This window comes from Cervus canadensis, chromosome 5, assembly GCF_019320065.1.
Source record: "Cervus canadensis isolate Bull #8, Minnesota chromosome 5, ASM1932006v1, whole genome shotgun sequence".
In the NCBI taxonomy this organism is placed as follows: Eukaryota; Metazoa; Chordata; class Mammalia; order Artiodactyla; family Cervidae; genus Cervus; species Cervus canadensis.
In genome coordinates this window covers 9,521,149-9,540,749 of record NC_057390.1, presented here as the reverse complement: position 1 = coordinate 9,540,749, position 19,601 = coordinate 9,521,149, and the positions used below count along the sequence as shown (strand labels likewise).

Here is a 19,601-nt window from a genome sequence, read left to right as displayed (position 1 = left end):
ATGAGCCTGTTAGACTGGGCCCTAATCCCTTGTGACGGGTTTCTTCATGAGAAGTGGAAACTTGGTTGAATGAAGAGACACCGGGGATATACATGCACAGAGAAAAGCCCCTGTGAGGACACAGTGAGAAGGTGGCCACCTATAACCCAAGGAGAGAGGCCTCAGGAGAAACAGCCCTGCCAAAACCAGGATCAGAACTTAAAGAAATACCCAGTCTATGGTGTTCGGTTGTGGCAGCGCTAGAGAACTGATGCAAATCCAAATTGTCTTCCTGAAACCAAGATACAGACTTCCTCCTAACCCCTCAGTTTATGACTCTTGCCAGAAAAGGAAATCATGTCAGAAAAGTAGCTGGCAGGTCCTTTATGAAGTAACCCTACGTATATACCAGGGGTAAACATTTAAAACAATCTTTGTTATTTAAAAGACTTTGTTCAAAAAAAGAAAAGAAAAGCCAAAGACTCAGAGAAACAGTTTGTAAAATACTCATCTGATAGAGGCTTGTATCCAGAATACATAAACCATCTAAGGAAGACATGGGCAAAAGATTTGAACAGCTACTTCACATTAGACAAGGTACAGATGACAAACAAGCACACAAAAGAATGCTCAACATCATTAGTAACTCAGAATGCAAATTAAAACCATAAAGAGCTATCACTATATACTTACATACGAGAGTGGCTTTTAAAAAACTGACAATACCAAGGGTGTGCAGGAATTCAGAGCAATAGAAATCTCAGACACTGCTGGTTGGAATGGCCACCTGGGAAAACAGTTTGATAGATATTTATAAGGTTTAAGCATACTCTTATCATATGATCCAGCAATCTTACTCTTAACTATTAAGCCAAGAAAAATAAAAATGCTTTACTGAAGGACCTGGGTAGGGATGCTTATAGTAGCTCTATTCATACTGTCTCAAGCTGGAAGCAACCTAATGTCTCTCAGTTGGTGAGCAAATGAACAAGCTATGGCATATTCACTCAGTGGAACACTCCTCAGAAAAGAGAAGGAATTATCATTACATGCAAAAAAATGGATGACTCTCAAAAGCATTATGCTAGTGAAAGAAACCAGAAAACAAAAAACCACACACTGTATACCCCATGACTTTTTGAAAAGGCAAAACTATAGGGATATAAATAGATTGGTGGTTGTCAAGGGCAACCCAGCTACCTGGGTGAATTTTGGAGGGGTGATATATAATTCCATATGATTGTAGTGGTCCTTATGTGACTGGACACTTTTGTCAAAATTCTTTAAATTGGACATTTAAAATTGGTAAATTTTAACAGGAGAATCCCATGGACAGAGGAGACTGGCGGGCTATGGTCCATAGGGACGCAAAGAGTCGGACATGACTGAAATGACTTAGCATGCACACACACACAGGATTGCTGGATCATATGGTAAGAGAATGTTTAAACCTTAAATCAGTAAAGCTGTTTCTAAACAATACATGGACATGGTGAGAGGATAACTAAGCTATGACTTGGGATAGACACGGTCCTTGTGTCTTGAGTTCTTACGGCTACTTCTGTGCGGGTCACTCTACCACAATGGTGGAGCACTGAACCCACAGCTGTCCTGGTCAGTGGAGGGGACATTGGGGTCACTCACAGGCAGCTGTGACAGTATCTTTTTCCACGAGGTGGCTGAAGAGCAGAGGAGTGATTTTAATGTATAAAAGAGTTTGAAAATCATTGGTTTAAAAGAGGGGTCTTTACAACCTCTTTAACAAGTGGTGCTGGGAAAACTGGTCAACCACTTGTAAAAGAATGAAACTAGAACACTTTCTAACACCATACACAAAAATAAACTCAAAATGGATTAAAGATCTAAATGTAAGACCAGAAACTATAAAACTCTTAGAGGAGAACACAGGCAAAACACATAAATCACAGCAGGATCCTCTGTAACCCACCTCCCAGAATATTGGAAATAAAAGCAAAAATAAACAAATGGGACCTAATGAAACTTAAAAGCTTTTGCACAACAAAGGAAACTATAAGCAAGGTGATAAGACAGCCCTCAGATTGGGAGAAAATAATAGCAAACGAAGCAACTGACAAAGGATTAATCTCAAAAATATACAAGCAACTCCTGCAGCTCAATTCCAGAAAAATAAATGACCCAATCAAAAAATGGGCCAAAGAACTAAACAGACATTTCTCCAAAGAAGACATACAGATGGCTAACAAACACATGAAAAGATGCTCAACATCACTCATTATCAGAGAAATGCAAATCAAAACCTCAATGAGGTACCATTACACGTCAGTCAGGATGGCTGCTATCCAAAAGTCTACAAGCAATAAATGCTGGAGAGGGTATGGAGAAAAGGGAACCCTCTTACACGGTTGGTGGGAATGCAAACTAGTGCAGCCACTATGGAGAACAGTGTGGAGATTCCTTAAAAAACTGGAAATAGAACTGCCATATGACCCAGCAATACCACTTCTGGGCATACACACTGAGGAAACCAGATCTGAAAGAGACACGTGCACCCCAATGTTCAGCACAGCACTGTTTACAATAGCCAGGACATGGAAGCAACCTAGATGTCCATCAGCAGACGAATGGATAAGAAAGTTGTGGTACATATACACCATGGAATATTACTCAGCCATTAAAAAGAATTCATTTGAATCAGTTCTAATGAGATGGATGAAACTGGAGCCCATTATACAGAGTGAAGTAAGCCAGAAAGGTAAAGACCAATACAGTATACTAACGCATATATATGGAATTTTAAAAGATGGTAATGATAACCCTATATGCAAAACAGAAAAAGAGACACAGATGTACAGAACAGAATTTTGGACTCTGTGGGAGAAGGCGAGGGTGGGAGGTTTCAAGAGAACAGCATCGAAACATGTATATTATCCAGGGTGAAACAGATCACCAGCCCAGGCTGGATGCATGAGACAAGTGCTCGGGCCTGGTGCACTGGGAAGACCCAGAGGAACTGGGTGGAGAGGGAGGTGGGAGGGGGGATCGGGATGGGGAATACATGTAAATCCATGGCTGATTCATGTCAATGTATGACAAAAACCACTACAATATTGTAAAGTTATTAGCCTCCAACTAATAAAAATAAATAAATAAAAATAAAAAGAGGGGTCTTTAGCAGCAATGTATGTGTGCACACAGGAGGTGCTATCTCTGTGTGTATGTGTGTGTATCTGTCTGTCTCTTCTGTTTGCAGGAAGGAGGCTGAGGGGGAAGGAGTGGGGACAAGTGCAAGTAGAACAGGGAGGAAATCCATGAGATTTTAATATCCTTAGATAATCTGGGCCCAAACAACTTTGGGAGAGCTTAGAATTTATGGATAACTGTTACCTTCGGCTTCAACTACCTTCTCTACCATTTTTTCCCCTGTGACTCCAAAGCCACTCCCCCATTAGAGGCTTATCCCTTCACCTTGGGCTTTAGGCACCTTGCTGTTTTAATGAAAACAGCATTTTAATGCTGTTAATCAGAGTTGCTTAAATCTACTGTTCAGTTCCTCAATGTTGTACCCTATTATCATCCACCTTGAATGGATACAAGAACCTACAAAGAAATAGGAGTCTTGTCCCAGTTTACCCAGGGAGTAAGTGGGTAGCTTTGAGGCCTCCAGCTCCAGCATCTCCTGGGCCAGATGGCTTCCATAATTTTCCACTACCCCTCACCGTCCAAGAGTCTGTTTCCTTTGTGACCACCAATCAGAGTGAGGAGGGAAAAGGGTGCTGGGGTGAGGGGGACTGGCAACAGGGCACAGAGGTGACCAGGAGAGAGTGACTTGGAAGGGAGGGTTTTGAGCTCCCTGCAGTTTCTGCCTTGGGGCATTTGGCTGGGGACTGTGAGGGGCAGAGCTGGGGAAGTTATACTATGTAAGAGAAAAAGCTGCTAGAAGTGGCAGACAGTGTGACTGTAATTGTCATGAGACCACCTCAGGAAATGGACAACACACGGTGGTCACAAATATGAGACCTTGGTAGAAAACCTCACCGTGTAGGAAGAGCAGAGCCTGGAGCTGGGAGACGAGGATTTCTGTCTGGACTTACGCTTATTAAACCTTGAACAAGTTACAGACCCTCTTTCAGCAAACAACACAAATAAACATATTCCAATGTGTTTTATAAAATGCTACACAGGAATGAGATCTGATTCCAAAAATTGGCAAACTTTCATTAGAAGAGCAGTCCTTGTGAAATGAAAGAAATGAATGAAAGAAAGTCTTGCACCACCTTTCCTGAGGCAATGCGCTGCTGCTCTACACTTGAGCATTTAAAAACAGGCACTTGAAAGATTTATTTGTGACCTCTGATCCAAAGTAACTTGCTGGCAACTCATTGATTCTAACCAGGCCACACCCAGATGTCAGTGTCAGTTATCTCTTGGGTAGCAGAATTACAGAAGAATTTTTATTTTACTTTTTATATGGTTCTGCAATTAAGAAAACAAAGACATAGACATGTGAAATAGTGGGGAGGTTTGGGGTAACTACAAAAGGTCAGGTGTATCTGGAAGTTGGGGTATTTGCAGAAGGAGATAGGGCAGGAGTTTGAGGACAGCCATGCTAGGGATTGTGCTTATGGATTCCTCTTTTCAAAAGCCCTTAGCCTACTCTGCTCTGGGTTTAAAGCTGTGGCCCTCAAAATGTGATCTCCAGACCAGCAGCATTTGCCTTGCCTGGGAACTTGTTAGAAACACAAATTCTTAGGCCCCAGCCCAGGTTCAGTTCAGTTCAGTTCAGTCGCTCAGTCGTATCTGACTCTTTGCAACCCCATGAATCGCAGGACAGCAGGTCTCCCTGTCCATCACCAACTCCTGGAGTTTACTCAAACTCATGCCCATCGAGTCGGTGATGCCATCCAGCCATCTCATCCTCTGACATCCCCTTCTCCTCCTTCCCCCAATCCCTCCCAGCATCACGGTCTTTTCCAATGAGTCAAGTCTTCACATGAGGTGGCCAAAGTATTGGAGTTTCAGCTTCAGCATCAGTCCTTCCAATGAACACCCAGGACTGATCTCCTTTAGGATGGACTGGTTGGATCTCCTTGCAGGCCAAGGGACTCTAAAGAGTCTTCTCCAACACCATAGTTCAAAAGCATCAATTTTTCGGTGCTCAGCTTTCTTCACAGTCCAACTCTCACATGCATACATGACCACTGGAAATACCATAGCCTTGACTAGATGGACCTTTGTTGGCAAAGTAATGACACTGGGGCTAGAGCCCAGCTCTGTTTTCATAAGCATGCAAGTTGAAGCCTGAAAACCACTGGCTTAAAGTGAAAAAAGCTGGCTTAAAACTCAACATTCAAAAAAGCAAATATTATGGCATCTGGTCCCATCACCTCATAGCAAATAGATGGGGAAACAATTTAAACAGTGACAGACTTTATGTTCTTGAGCTCCAAAATCACTGCAGATGCTTGAGCTCCAAAATCACTGCAGATGCTGACTGCAGCCATGAAATTAAAAGACGCTTGTTCCTTGGAAGGAAAGTTATGACAAACCTAGACAGCATATCGAAAAGCAGAGACATCACTTTGCTGACAAAGGTCTATATAGTCAAAGCTATAGTTTTTCCAGTGTCATGTATGGATGTGAGAGTTGGACCATAAAGAAGGCTGAGCACCGAACTGATGCTTTCAAATGTGGTGCTGGAGAAGACTCTTGAGTCCCTTGGACAGTAAAGAGATCAAACCAGTCAACCCTAAAGGAAATCAACTCTGAATATTCATTGGAAGGACTGATGCTGAAGCTGAAGCTCCAATACTTTGGCCACCTGATGGGAAGAGCCAACACATTGGCAAAGACCCTGATGCTGGGAAAGATTGAGGGCGGGATGAAAAGGGGGTGAGAGAGGATGGATGGTTGGATGGCATCATCGACTCAATGGACATGAGTTTAAGCAAACTCTGGGAGTTAGTGAAAGAAGGGAAGCCAGGCGTACAACAGTCCATGGGGTCACAGAGTCAGACACGACTTAGCGACTGAACAAGAACAACAAAACTGGGCCAGTGCTGCTTGCTCTTGGTGAAGTGGTAAGAAAGAGTCAGTTGCCTCAATCATCTGTTAGCCCACCCTATTGTGGGGGTCCCATGGATTGTTTTTCCAAGCCCTAGAGAGGTCCTCTTCTCTGACATAAAGGCAGTGTAGGTGAAGCCTTGTTGTTGAATAATTAGCCGGGATTTTATTTACAGTCAGAGAAGTGTCTGGGAGGGACAGACCTCACAGTGCTTTTGCAAATTTAGTTGCTTCTCACTTTGGGTTAAGGAAGGTCTGGAAGGAACCCAAAGGAGGTCCTCGGAGGCACTGGGTCATCTAGTTCTGGGGTGTTACAGTATGTTCCTTGCTGGTTTTTCTGCTGTTGTTCCCTACTTGTTCTCATTATCCAGGGACAGAGCCTCCCACCTGGGCCTCCTGGCTGAGAACAAAGAGGCCAGGGGTGCATTGAATGTGCTATAAATCCCTCAGGGCCAACAGCTCCGACTCCTTTGACTCTCAGATCCCTCCACTGGAAACAATCTATACTTTATCTGCACTTACTTTACTCTGAAACTCTTACCCAGAAATACAATTATCCCTGTGGATCTTATCCTCCTTACAGTCGAAAGTGCCTAGTATAGAGTAAAGAGTTCAGTAAATAATAGTTACAATTATTGTTATTATTATTTTGTGTTAAACAGGGAGAGAAGAGGTAGAGGGCATCCCAGTCAGAGGAAACAGCAGGGTTGGCTGCATAATTTGCAGGCATCGTCCTACAGGAGGAGTAGGGGGCGACAGAGGACGAGAGGGTTGGATGGCATCACCGACTCAACGGACAGGAATTTGAGAAAACTCCAGAAGACGGTGAAGGACAGAGGAGCCGGGTGAGTTGCAGTCCATGAGGTCACAAAGAGTCAGACACGACTGAGCGACTGAACAAGAACAATTGAGAGGAGCATTGTGAGCCAGGCAGAAGTACTGGCAGTTGAATTTTAGAAAGATGATAACTTTAGAAATATAAGACTTCCTTTTGGACCCAAGCCTAGCTAGTCTCTACAAGCTCCAAATGTCTTTCACACTCAGAATTCAAGACCCATTCCAACATGTCTCTGGAACCACTGGTTATGGTAAACAAACCTCCTTATAGCCTGGATTTCTTTAAAAATAAACAAAGAACAAACAACAAAATCTTCCCCTGCCTTTTGGAAATCCGATTCTCTCCAGAGAGCACTGGGCTGCTCATTCACCAGCTGCCATCTGAGGAGCTGGGGAGCACTGTCAAAAGTCTTCTAGCATTTTGCTGCTCTTCCCCCCAAATTTTTCTTTATCTTCTTCTAAAACCCTTTCTCCTTAGGAACAGTACCTGCCTGTCCTAGCAGTGTGCTCTGTGGTTCCCATTCCTAGTCCTCGAGGTTCTAGAGACCCAGCTCAGTGTGCTCCTGCCCAGCTCACGTTCTGGGCCATCTTGCACTACTTTAACCGTAAAGTCGACAGACCTATATCTGGATTCAAAGTTTCCTGATCTAACGATACGTTCAATAGATCTATTAATGTGTTAAATTTTGTACCCTATAAACAGAGAATACACTGTATTTTCCAGAATTCCCGTTTGTTTTTTTTTAATTAAACACGAAGCAAAACTTATCTTTGCTCTCCAAAGTTTTTTCCTAATATATTAGTCCTCTGCTATCTTTTTTGTTTTTCAGAAACCAACTCTTTTGAGAACCCTGTCTTTTGTCCCTTCACTGACACTGATGGTTTGGACAGGTGACCTGGATGGCCCCAACAGGGCTCCTTGCTCAGAGGGGCCCCGTACTTGGCTTAATGATCTGCTCTTGCCATCTTTAAATTCTTAATAATTTTATCTTTGAACTTGTGTTTAGTAAGTGATGTCCAATGAGACGATGGAGCATGAACATGAACAGAGAAGATACTCACAACATGTGTCCACCATTCCTTGCTGCCCATTCATATGGCATTCACGATGCCTGATGGGCACATAATTTTATTTTATAGCCCCAGAGGCCATATTTTTTCATTTCAACTAGAACTTGCTTCAAATGCAGAAAAGAAGGCATTTTAAGAAACAGAAACAATTGAGGAACCCTTTCATATCCTTTCTTACTGCCCGGCACTTACTCTGAAAATGATGGCAAAGAAAGCAAAGATTGGTTAACCCATAGTTCCTTCTTACAGTCCTCTCTTACTCATCACTAAGCCTAAGGTAGGTGGAATTGTATACATTAAGAAGTAAAGTTAAAACAGGTGAGTTAGTTTTGTTCTGATAAGATGAAACGCACATTCTGTAGCATGTACCAAATACAAAATATAGATTCTGTAATTTTAGTGATTCTGCATATGAGTTACATGAATTAAATGCTCTTGTGTTCACATTTAAATTGACATTGCACATAAAGATGAATTGTAAAATTCATACTAATAAGTTAAATATTTTATTTTTTATATTCAGAGTGACATTAAATAGCAAATGAAAAACATCATGGCAAGTCAAGAGAGAATGTGGGGGAAAAGATAGCTTTATCAATTTAGGGTCATGGCCCATATGAATCCTCTTCACCTAGCATCAGGCTCTGCAATTTCAACATTCATTTGGTTGAGTCACAGTCCAGAGATATATGTTTTGGAAAAAGACAGTGTATTATCTTAAGATAAAAACTTGTATATTCATGAAAGAGTTAGAAAAATTGACCTATTTTAGATAAGAATGTTTATTCTAATACTTCTTACTATAGTAAAAATTTGAAACAATGTATATGGAATATAATGTATATGGAATGGAACATCAACTCTTCCCTGGGTCTCAGTCCTACAGATTTCAAATTTGCCAGTCCCAACAATCACATGAGCTGATTCCTTAAAATAAATTCCTCCCTTTATCCACAGACATCCTATTGGTTCTGCTTCCCTAGAGAACCCTTACTAACAGAAGTTACTACACTTTTATTTGGTTGTGCATTTCTGTGACTAAATCTAGACCATGCCATGATCAGAAGGAGCAGGATTGCCCCCTACCCATTCAGCACCTCAGATGCCACTCTTCTCTTACTCATAGACTTGCGTCTACACACCTGTTTCTTCAGTCTCATTGACATCTCTAGTCCTGTCATCCTTGTATCTTCTCACCATCCATCTACCCTATTCTGATTGACTCCATTGTCCTTCCCACCTGGCTTAAGCTTCCACAACCTATTATTTCAGTCACTCTCATGCCCCAAATTTCAATTCCCTTACCTTTCCCCTTTTTCTCCAACTGCCCTTGTTGTTGTTGTTGAGGCACTCAGTTGTGTCTGACTCTTTGTGACCCCATGGACTGCAGCATGCCAGGCCTCCCTATCCTCCACTGTCTCCTGGGGTTTGCTCAAAATCATGTCCATTGAGTTGGTGATGCCATCCAACCATCTCATCTTCTGTTGCCCCCTTCTCCTGTCCTCAATCCTTCCCAGCATCAGGGGCTTTTCCAATGAGTCGGCTCTTCGCATCAGGTGGTCAAAGTATTGGAGCTTTAGCTTCAGCATCAGTCCTTCCAATGAATATTCAGGACTGATTTTCTCTAGGATTGACTGGTTTGATCTCCTTGTTGTCCAAAGGACTCTCAAGAGTCTCTCCAACACCACAGTTCAGTTCAGTTCAGTTCAGTCACTCAGTCGTGTCCGACTCTTTGTGACCCCATGGACTGCAGCACGCCAGGCCTCCCTGTCCACCACCAACTCCCAGAGTTTACCCTAACTCATGTCTATTGAGTTGGTGATGCAATTCATCACCAGTGATCTCCTTTAGAATGGACTGGTTGGATCTCCTTGCAGTCCAAGGGACTCTCAAGAGTCTTCTCCAACACCACAGTTCAGAAGCATCAGTTCTTTGGCACTCACCTTTCTTTACAGTCCAACTCTCACATCCATACATGACTACTGGAAAAACCAAAGCCTTGACTAGACGGACCTTGTTGTTAGCAAAGTAATGTCTCTGCTTTTTAATATGCTGTCTAGGTTGGTCATAACTTTCCTTCCAGGGAGTAAGTGTCTTTTAATTTCATGGCTGCAGTCACCATCTGCAGTAAAAGCATCAGTTCTTTGGTGTTCAGTTTTCTTTATGGTCCAACTCTCACATCCATACATGATGGCTAGAAAAGCCACAGCTTTGACTATATGGACCTTTTTCAGCAAAGTGATGTCTCTGCTTCTTAATATGCTGCCTAGGTTGGTCAAAGCTTTTCTTCCAAGAAGCAAGTGTCTTTTAATTTCATGGCTGCAGTCACCATCTGCAGTGATTTTGGAGCTCAAGAAAATAAAGTCTGTCACTGTTTCCATTCCCTCCCCCCCAACCCCATCTATTTGGCACAAGGTGATGGGACCAGATGCCATGATCTTAGTTTTTTGAATGTTGAGTTTTAAGCCAATTTTTTCACTCTTCTCTTTCACTTTCATCAAGAGACTCTTTAGTTCCTCTTAGCTTTCTGCCATTAGGGTGGTGTCATCTGCATATCTGAGGTTATCGATGTTTTCCCCAGCAATCTTGATTCCAGCTTGTGCTTCATCCAGCCTGGCATTTCACATGATGTACTCTGCATATAAGTTAAATAAGCAGGGTGACAATACACAGCCTTCACGTACCCTTTTTCCCAATTTTCAACTAGTCCATTTTTCCATGCCTGGTTCTAACTGTTGCTTCTTGACCTGCATACAGGTTTCTCAGGAGGCAGGTAAGGTGGTCTGGTATTCCTATCTCTTTAAGAATTTTCCACCGTTTGTTGTGATCCACATGGTCAAAGACTTTGGCGTAGCTGCCCTACCAGTCCCTAACTCTGAATCATCCTAGCCAACTGCTGCCTTCACTCCTTCTCTTCTAGTCTTCCTCTGGGGGATATCAGTATTTTTCTCTTATGGACTTCAATTAATTGAATGACTATAAACAGTAATCTTCTTTACTCAAAGTCTATTGATTTAAATGTAATTACATTTAAAAGATAGTTTGACTAAGCATCAGGATACCATAGCCTAGTCAAGTTAACACATAAAACTAACAATCACAGCGGGGCAGTTGCAAAAACTCACATTTTCATTTAGCAAATATTTGTTGAGCACGAAGAATATGCTGTGTAACGGAAACACAAAGCTGGATAAAAGACATCTTCCCTATTCCCCCAAGGAGTTCATCGTCTCTTAGAGTGAAGTAGATATAGAAGCAAACACATTTGTAATGCGAGGAAGTAAGTGCTATGATGGAAAGGTACATAGAGGAATTATCTGTTTGGGCTTCCCTGGCAGCTCAGTTGGTAAAGGATTTGCCTGTAATGCAGGAGACCTGGTTCAACCCCTGGGTTGGGAAGAGTCCCTGGAAAAGAAATGGCAACCCAGTCTGGTATTCTTGCCTGGAGAATTTCATGGACAGAGGGGCCTGGTGGGCTACAGTCCATGGGGTTGCCAAGAGTAGGACACAGCTGAGTGGCTAACACACACACACATCTGTTTGTAGGATACAAAATGTGATAGGGATCTATTAAGTCAATGAGAAGATCAAGAAGTTGTGAATCTAGACATAGCATGAATCAGCCTCATGGTTGAGGTTGTTATATAGGATGACACAGAACTTGGGCTGGACAAAAAGGTGGTGACTGAACTGCATCTTAGACTTTGTTTCAGAGAGGAGACTAGGACAGGTGAAACAGAGAGAGTGACGAATACAAACTTAAGTAGTCTGCACTTGATCCCATGTGTAGTGAGGCTTGATGAAAGTGACAGTGTGGTTAAAAAAAAGACTCCAGATAATATGGATATAGGCACATTTACTAAAGTGTAGGGCTTCTGAGGGTGGATTAGGAGACAAGGGCTTTGAATGAAAAGCTAAAGTTTGAAGTTTATCTTTCAGGCTAGCACTTTTCAAAAATTTTGAAGCAGTGAAACTCTTTCTTTTTTTCCCTGAAAATAATCTTAACAGAAGTCCAATATATCAAATGTCTACAATATGTCAAATATATCACTGTTTGCCTGGTTTGAAAGCCCCTGATGAAGGTGGTGAGGATCTGAGGAGTTGTAAACTCTGATGTCCATATAGGACCACATTGGAAGGGAAGAGGGTGAGAGCTGAGAGGAAGGTTATAAAGAGAGGAGAGTGTGGACTATGGAGGAGGCAATAGAGATGAAAGAAGAGGGTAGATTTGAAGGATGTCGGAGGATTAAGCAATGGGCGTGGGAGTGGTGGAGGAGAGAGTCCAGTTACATCCAGGAGGGAAGAAGGTGTGGTGGTGGGCTGAGGCTCTTGGCTGCCATCAGCGGGGAGAACTTAAAAACATCTGGTCCAGTTGTATGGCCACTGTCATTATTCTTGTGGTCATTATTTCTTGTCCCCAAAACTGTTCAGTGCTGGGATGTTTTGGAAGAACTTTAGAAAGAAGTTTTTGGATTTATTCTCATGAATAGCGCAGTACTACGTATTTGTTCATGCAGTCTGACAATCTGAGGAAGTAAAAGAACTACATCTGGGCTGTCAGGAAAGTTTTATTTGAAAGACCCAACATAATTCTTGATATCGCTAACACTGCTGTTAAGTCCTGTGCTAAAACTGCCCTTGCAAGTGCCCAGTAGTCAAGAATACTTAAAGGTTTGAGATTTTACCTGACTTCAAAGCTACAAGACCGCCTCATGGATGCTGGCAGAAGACACAAGATTCCTGGGTCAGAAACAAAGGACAGTTTATTACTCACAGCAATAGTAGTAGCTACAATTACATCCTTTTTGCATTGGTTAATCAAAACCCAATTTCCACAGGATGACATGAAAAAGCCAAGCAATACCTGCACATGTAGTGGGTACATTTTAACAGAGGAACCCCAAGTTTGGGGAACTTGGATCTCTTATGGGGCTTTCCCGGTGGTTCAGCAGTAAAGCACCTGCCTACAATGCAAGAGATGTGGGTTCAATCCATGGGTGAGGAGATCCCCTGGAGGAGGAAATGGCAACCAACTTCAATATTTTTGCCAGGAGAATTTGCATGGACAGAGGAGCTTGGCATGCTATAGTCCATGGGGTTACAAATAGTCAGACACAATGATCTTTTATAATGAATAGCAAGCCTACCTTAACTTTGTCCTGAAGGGAGACAATATCCTTTTTATTTTTTAAATTAAAAAAATTTGTATTGAAGTATGGTTGATTTACAATATTGTGTTAGTTTCAAATGTACAGAAAAGTGATTCAATTATTTTTTTCAAATTGGTCCATTGTACTTTATTGCAAGATATTGAACATAATTCCCTGTGTCATACAATATATCCTTGTTGCTTACCTATTTTATGTATGGTGATTTGTATCTGTCAATCCCATACTCTTAATTTTCCCTCCCTCCCTCTCCCCTTTGATAACCATAAGTTGTTTTCTGTGTCTATGAACCTGTTTCTGTGTATGTGGATTTATTTGTATATTTTCAGATCCCACATATAAGGGATATCATTTGTCTATCTGGCTTACTTCAACTAAGTATGATATTCTCCAGGACCATCCATGTTGCTGCAAAAGGCAATATTTCATTCTTTTTAAAGCCTGAGTAATATTCCATTACGTGTATATATACATCACTGCTGCTGCTGCTAAGTCACTTCAGTCGTGTCTGATTCTGTGCGACCCCATAGACGGCAGCCCACCAGGCTCCCCTGTCCCCGGGATTCTCCAGGCAAGAACACTGGAGTTGGTTGCCATTTCCTTCTCCAATGCATGCAAGTGAAAAGTGAAAGTGAAGTTGCTCAGTCGTGTCCGATTCTTAGCGACCCCATGGACTGCAGCCTACCAGGCTCCTCCATCCATGGGATTTTCCAGGCAAGTGTACTGGAGTGGGGTGCCATTGCCTTCTCCGATATACATCACATCTTAAGCTAATCATTGGTTAATGGACACTTTGGTTATTTCTATGTCATGGCTATTGTAAATAGTGCTGCAATAGTGAACATTGGGTTGCCCATATCAACAAATTAGCCTCATGTTCTGGAGGGAGACACCATCTCTGTCTTCAAGGTTGTTTGCTATATAGACATCCTTGAAAAGATATCTGGAATAAAGGCAAGTAGAGCTCTGATCCCAAGATAGGCAGAAATGCCAGAGAATGTATAGACTTGTTCCCTAACATGACAAGGCTCAGATAATGATCAGCTAATGGGGTGATTAATTTCCCTTCACTTTCTATCTCTTTCTCCTATTGTATTACTCTTTCTCCCATTGCACCTATAATACACAGGTGACTTTTCCAGTTGACCTAAAAGGTCAAACCTTCTTCTATTACTGGCATTCATTTTTTTTTTTTCATTTATTTTTAGTTGGAGGCTAATTACTTCACATATTACTGGCATTCTTTTGACCACTATGTATCTGAAGTTGTGTCCTAAAGGGACGTTCAAATGATCCTTCACTGATCAATTCCTCAAGCTACTTTGCTTCGTCTTACTTCAGAGCTCTCACGTCCTTTGTTAGCTTGAAATATGGTAAAATTGGATCAGTTTTATTTACTTAGACTCAAGTCCTGAGCTTATAATTAAGAGATGTATAAGGGATGTTCAAAAACACTTCTAAAGATTTTTTTCAAATTTGAGAGAAATAAAATGCATATAGAACTTGGCAGAAAAAGAGTTGTAAAACAGAGCAATACACCCTGATGGAAGATTTTATGAGGTAGTTGGAGAGAGTAAGCTTCACACCTGGAATGTCTTGCTAAATCACTGGTCTGGACATTTTACAATCTCACTGGAATGGAGGTTCTCACTTTGTCACCTTCAGATGAGGGTGAGTTACAGCAACAGCCCAGACTGATGCTCTAAAGGAAGGTATATCCTCAGCCTCTTTTGAGGCTAGAGGGTTAAAGTGGAGGCTGCATCGGGAATTGGTCAACAGCAAATGAACAATCTTCCATCAGGATAATGCAAGACTACATGTTTCTCTGATGATCACGCAAAAGCTGTTGCAGCTTGGCTGGGGAGTTCTGATTCATCTGCCATTGCACCTTCAGCTTTCCCTTTGTTTCTGTCTTTACAAATTTCTCTTGATGGAAAAAACTTCAATTCCCTGGAAAACTAAAAGGTACCTGGAATAGTTCTTTGCTAAAAAAGAAAAAGTTATGGGAAGATGGAATTATGAAGTTGCTTGAAGATAGCAGAAGGGAGTGGAACAAAATAGTGAACTTGCTGTTTAATCAAGTTCCTGATGAAAATGAAAAATTTGTCTTTCATTTTTATTTAAAAACTGAAGAAACGTTTAGGCCAACCCCATACGTTGAATCCTGTCACTCACTTGCTTAGCACCCTTTGGAACTTGGACAAAATTTCCTCTCGTAGCCCTCCAGAGCCTCATCTCGCACTCCTTCCTTCACGCTGCCCCCATTCTGTACTTCCCTCAGGGACTTGTCCTTGCCAAACTGTTTCCTATTCTGTTGCCTTTGAGCATGCTCTTCCCTCTCCTGGAAGGCTTTTTGGCTCCATTCTGCCGGGTGGCATCTGAGATGCCATGCACATTATGCAGTGTCTGCTGAGGCTGGCACCAAGGCAGCCCTCGTTCCTAATCACACAAGTCAGAACGGGTTGGCAGCTTCTCAGTTGCAGAGCACCACACTCTTCCCTCATAGCATGTGTCATCACTTGTATTATATACATACTTCAGTTTTTGCTTTTTAACTGCCTGGAGAAGGGGGTAAGTTCCATGAAGGTAGAAATCATATTTGACATGTTAACCACTCTCTCTGTGGGCTTAATACAGTGCTTGGTATAGCAGGTACTCAATAAATTCCTGTTGAATGGATGGATGAATAAATGAAAGCCAGCAGGGTAAGGGGAACAGGGTCTTACAGTCTGGGTAATGAAGAATTAAGTGGCAGAATGGCACCAATACTGAGAGAACCTGAAGCATGAGTAACATCCTGGGTCCTTCTCTTGAGAGTCCCATCTGTCAAAGCTCTTAGAATGTGTACTGATCATTTTCTAAATGGGGATAAATATTAACACACCTTTATTATGCTGAATGTGAACTCAACCTGCACAATACTAGGCCTTGTCTCTCGAGATGATCACCAGACACAAATGGAGAGAGATGGGTATATCCCCGTTTTTTTGTTTTTTAGCTGAGACAGTTATTTATCCAGTATCTCTTTAGCCTGAAAACAAAACCATTAATTACAAAGACCAACTTTTTAGGACACAGAGCAGGGTTGATATACCACTCTGGAAATTGTGTGTGTCTGTGTCGATTTCTGATTACTAAGCCTCTGGAAATATCTTGAGAACTAACTCATGCCTACAGAATAGGCACAAGCTTCTGGTGTCATCAGGACTCAGCCACCACCAGTGGATGGCGGCTCTCTTCCATGTCAACATGACTCTCTCCCAGAGCTCTGTTCTATAACTTAATTCTATTAAACCTAAAACTTCATCCACCCCATGGCTCACATCCCCACAAATTAGAGTCACTCTCTGTGGTAGTCATTAGTTCTAGTCACAGAATATTTCTAGTTCTCCAAGTTCACAGCAGGATTGCATAACCTCATCCCTTTAAATTTAGATGTGACCATGTGACTTGCTTTAGTCAATGTAAAATTCAGCAAGTGTACACCAAGAATTGAACTTTGGCTATATCATGGAAAGACAGAGACAGCTTCTGTCAGCCTGGATCCCTAAGTGAAGATGACAGGAAACAGAGGTAATGTCAACCTGTAATGTAGGAATGAAACACAAAGATAAAATTATTAAGAATTTCAAGATGACAACAGCAGATCATTCAGCCACGCAGAATCTGCCTTTCCCCCTCCTCTCACACCTCCATTCTGCACCCTGATAGCTTGATGTCCCTTCAAGCTGCTGTGTTCTGCCTTTACTACTTACTTACCTTTTTGGTGCGCTCCATACCCAGAAGGCTGCCCTCTCTTTTTGGCCCCTGCATTGCAGGAACATTCTGACCCTTTCCTAGGGGATGACTGCTGAATCAACTCTGTGCTGAGACCTTCCCTCAGGGCTTGCTGAGGGCTGGAGCGCCCCCACCTCTTGCCTGCCCTCACTGGCCAACACTGCTCTCAGCAACAGTATGTCAGCTTTGTGTCCTGACACCCACTCTCTAAGGCTACATTGTAGCTGTCTCTGATCAGGTAGGGAGAGCTATTCCTTATGCTCTTGTGGATTTAAAAAAGCAGGTATTACTTTATCACTAAATGCCTAGAGAATCCAAATCCCAGAATAAAAACAGAACCCTCTCTATAGTCTCTTTCTACTTCCTTAAATTTTTTTTAAATTTTTATTTATTTTTTTCTACTTCCTTTTTAAACTTCCTTTTCTTTGTATCTACAGTCAATAGAAAATTAGAACCATAACTCAATGGACATCAAAGTTTCTGCTGAAAAAACTGGTAGCATTTGATAATTTATCATCATTTAAAATTGTAATTACATTTTATAATGATGTGCATGATATAAAATTTAGTGGGTGTGAAAAGGTAAACACAAAATGTTAAGTCTCCCTCTCCTGCTCCCACTGCCCTCACTTCCTCTCTGTCAGGTTCTGGAATAACCTTCTGGAGATCTTCTATGTACTTACAAATATACAAATATTTTCACTCTCCTTCCCCTCCCCCCACTCTTACAATGTTCTGCAGCTTTTTCTTTACTCTGAACATGCTCTGTAAATAATCCAAAATCTTTGCAACTTTTTATAGCTCTTTATAGTATTCCCTTATTTAGGCAAATCATAATTTGCATTAATAAAATGATGTATAATTTCATACATATTCAAGTATATTTGTGAATATTTTCCTAGAAGTCAAAGGGTATGTTCATTTTTAATTTGAAATAATGTCAAATTGCTGTCTGCAGTAATTTACAAGAGTGCCTGTCCCCATACATCTTTGTTAGTATAGTTTCTAAAATCTTTCAAAGTTGTCAATTGATGTGAGCTGAAAAATGTATCATCATTGTAACTCTAATTTGCATTTTTAAAATTATAGTGATCTCAACTATGTTTCCATATATTTAGAGCATTTATGTTTTCTTTCCTATGAACTCTTCATATTCTTCCCCATTTTTCAAATAGGAGAATGCTCTTCTTACTGATTTTTAAAGAAGTTTGTTTATAGCAGGTTTGACTTGAGGAATTAAAATTTTTTTTAATGTAGCTAAATTCATCTTTCTTTTAAGGCATCTGGGTTTTGTGTGATGCTTAGAAAAGCTTTAACTGGAGGTTACTACAAAATTTTTCCCACAATTTTTTCTAATAATTTTTAACATATAAATCTTCATTTTATCTGGAATTAATTTTGTAGTAAGCACTAAGCTAAGAATCCAAATTAATTTTTCTTCACTGATCATCACCCTGATGTTCCAACACCATTTATATATTAGTTAATCCATTTTTTCCTCACCGACTTGAAAAACCACCTTTAACATATACTAAGCCCCTATTTGTCTGTGGATCTGTTTCTGGATCTATCTCTGGTCTGTCTAATCATGATTTAAACTCTATAACTTCTATTATTATGTCAAAGGGGTTACTACAGTATTTTAGGCTAGTGTTAGGGGTTCTGCTGGTATATAGCAAAGCTAACTAGGCCACATGGAGACAATTCTTAATCCTGGCCTAAATCATTCATCATCTAGCTCTTTGCCAACTACAACAAGTGAGGGTCTGACACTTAAGGAGCAACGGGTTAGGGATGTCTAGACACCACATCCTGTTCTCCGTTAAGCTCACAACCACCCTATGAGGTAGGGTGCTCCTTGAGTTATTTTGGTCACAAGAAATAGAGATTCTCTGGAGCTGATTCAAATAATGAGGGGGTCATTCTTTTCCTATATAAATAAGGGGGACATGAATCTCAGCCACCTCATCAGGAAAAGCCCACAACAAGATCTCCCAGGAAGATCTCAAGCTTTTTTCTTTGTAAAGTGCACATCATTTATGTAGTTTAAAAACATAAGCATACACAACTCACCTTTCAAGGTTGAATGCATGCATACTTAACGACTTATAGCAAACATACTAGAGTGCTGGCCTATGACAAAAGCTGGGGAGGAAAAAGTTGCAAGTATCAAGATGGAAGGGTTAAAAAAATGAAAAGAAATAAACTGCAAGTAATGGGACTTTTCATGAGCTGATGTGAGTATGCTATGCATTGAAGAATTGTGAATCATTTGCATTTGAGATTCTTTTAAAAATTAAAAGTCATAAGTCTGTTCTCTATATCTGCATCTCCATTGCTGCTCTGCACATAAATATCAGTAGCATTCTTCTAGATTCCATATATATGAGTTAATATATGATATCTCTTTTTCTCTTTCTGACTTACTTCACTCTGTATAATAGGGTCTAGGCTCATCCACCCCATCAGAGCTGACTCAAATGCATTCCTTTTTATGGTTGAGTAGTATTCCATTGTATATATGTACCACAGCTTCTTTATCCATTCATCTGTTGATGGACATCTAGGTTGCTTCCATGTCTTGCTGCAATGAACACTGGGGTAAGGGTGGGGGAGAAGGAGAGGGTGAGATAAATGGAGAGAGTAGCAAGGATGCATATACATGAACATATGTAAATAGATAGCCAGTGGGAATTTGCCCTATGACTCAGGGAACTCAAACCTGGG

The 19,601-nt window shown here is 41.2% G+C and overlaps 1 long non-coding RNA gene across 3 annotated transcripts in view; it reads right to left on the bottom strand.

Moving 5' to 3' along the window:
• The window catches only part of LOC122441466, a 34,757-nt gene that overhangs the window by 1,237 nt on the left and 13,919 nt on the right, over nucleotides 1-19,601 (bottom strand). For all 3 annotated transcript variants that reach the window (XR_006269373.1, XR_006269374.1, XR_006269372.1), the window contains 2 exons: nucleotides 12,615-12,669; nucleotides 673-766 (listed from right to left, as the gene is read on the bottom strand). This is a non-coding gene — a long non-coding RNA (uncharacterized LOC122441466). The remainder of the gene's footprint in view (nucleotides 1-672; nucleotides 767-12,614; nucleotides 12,670-19,601) is intronic.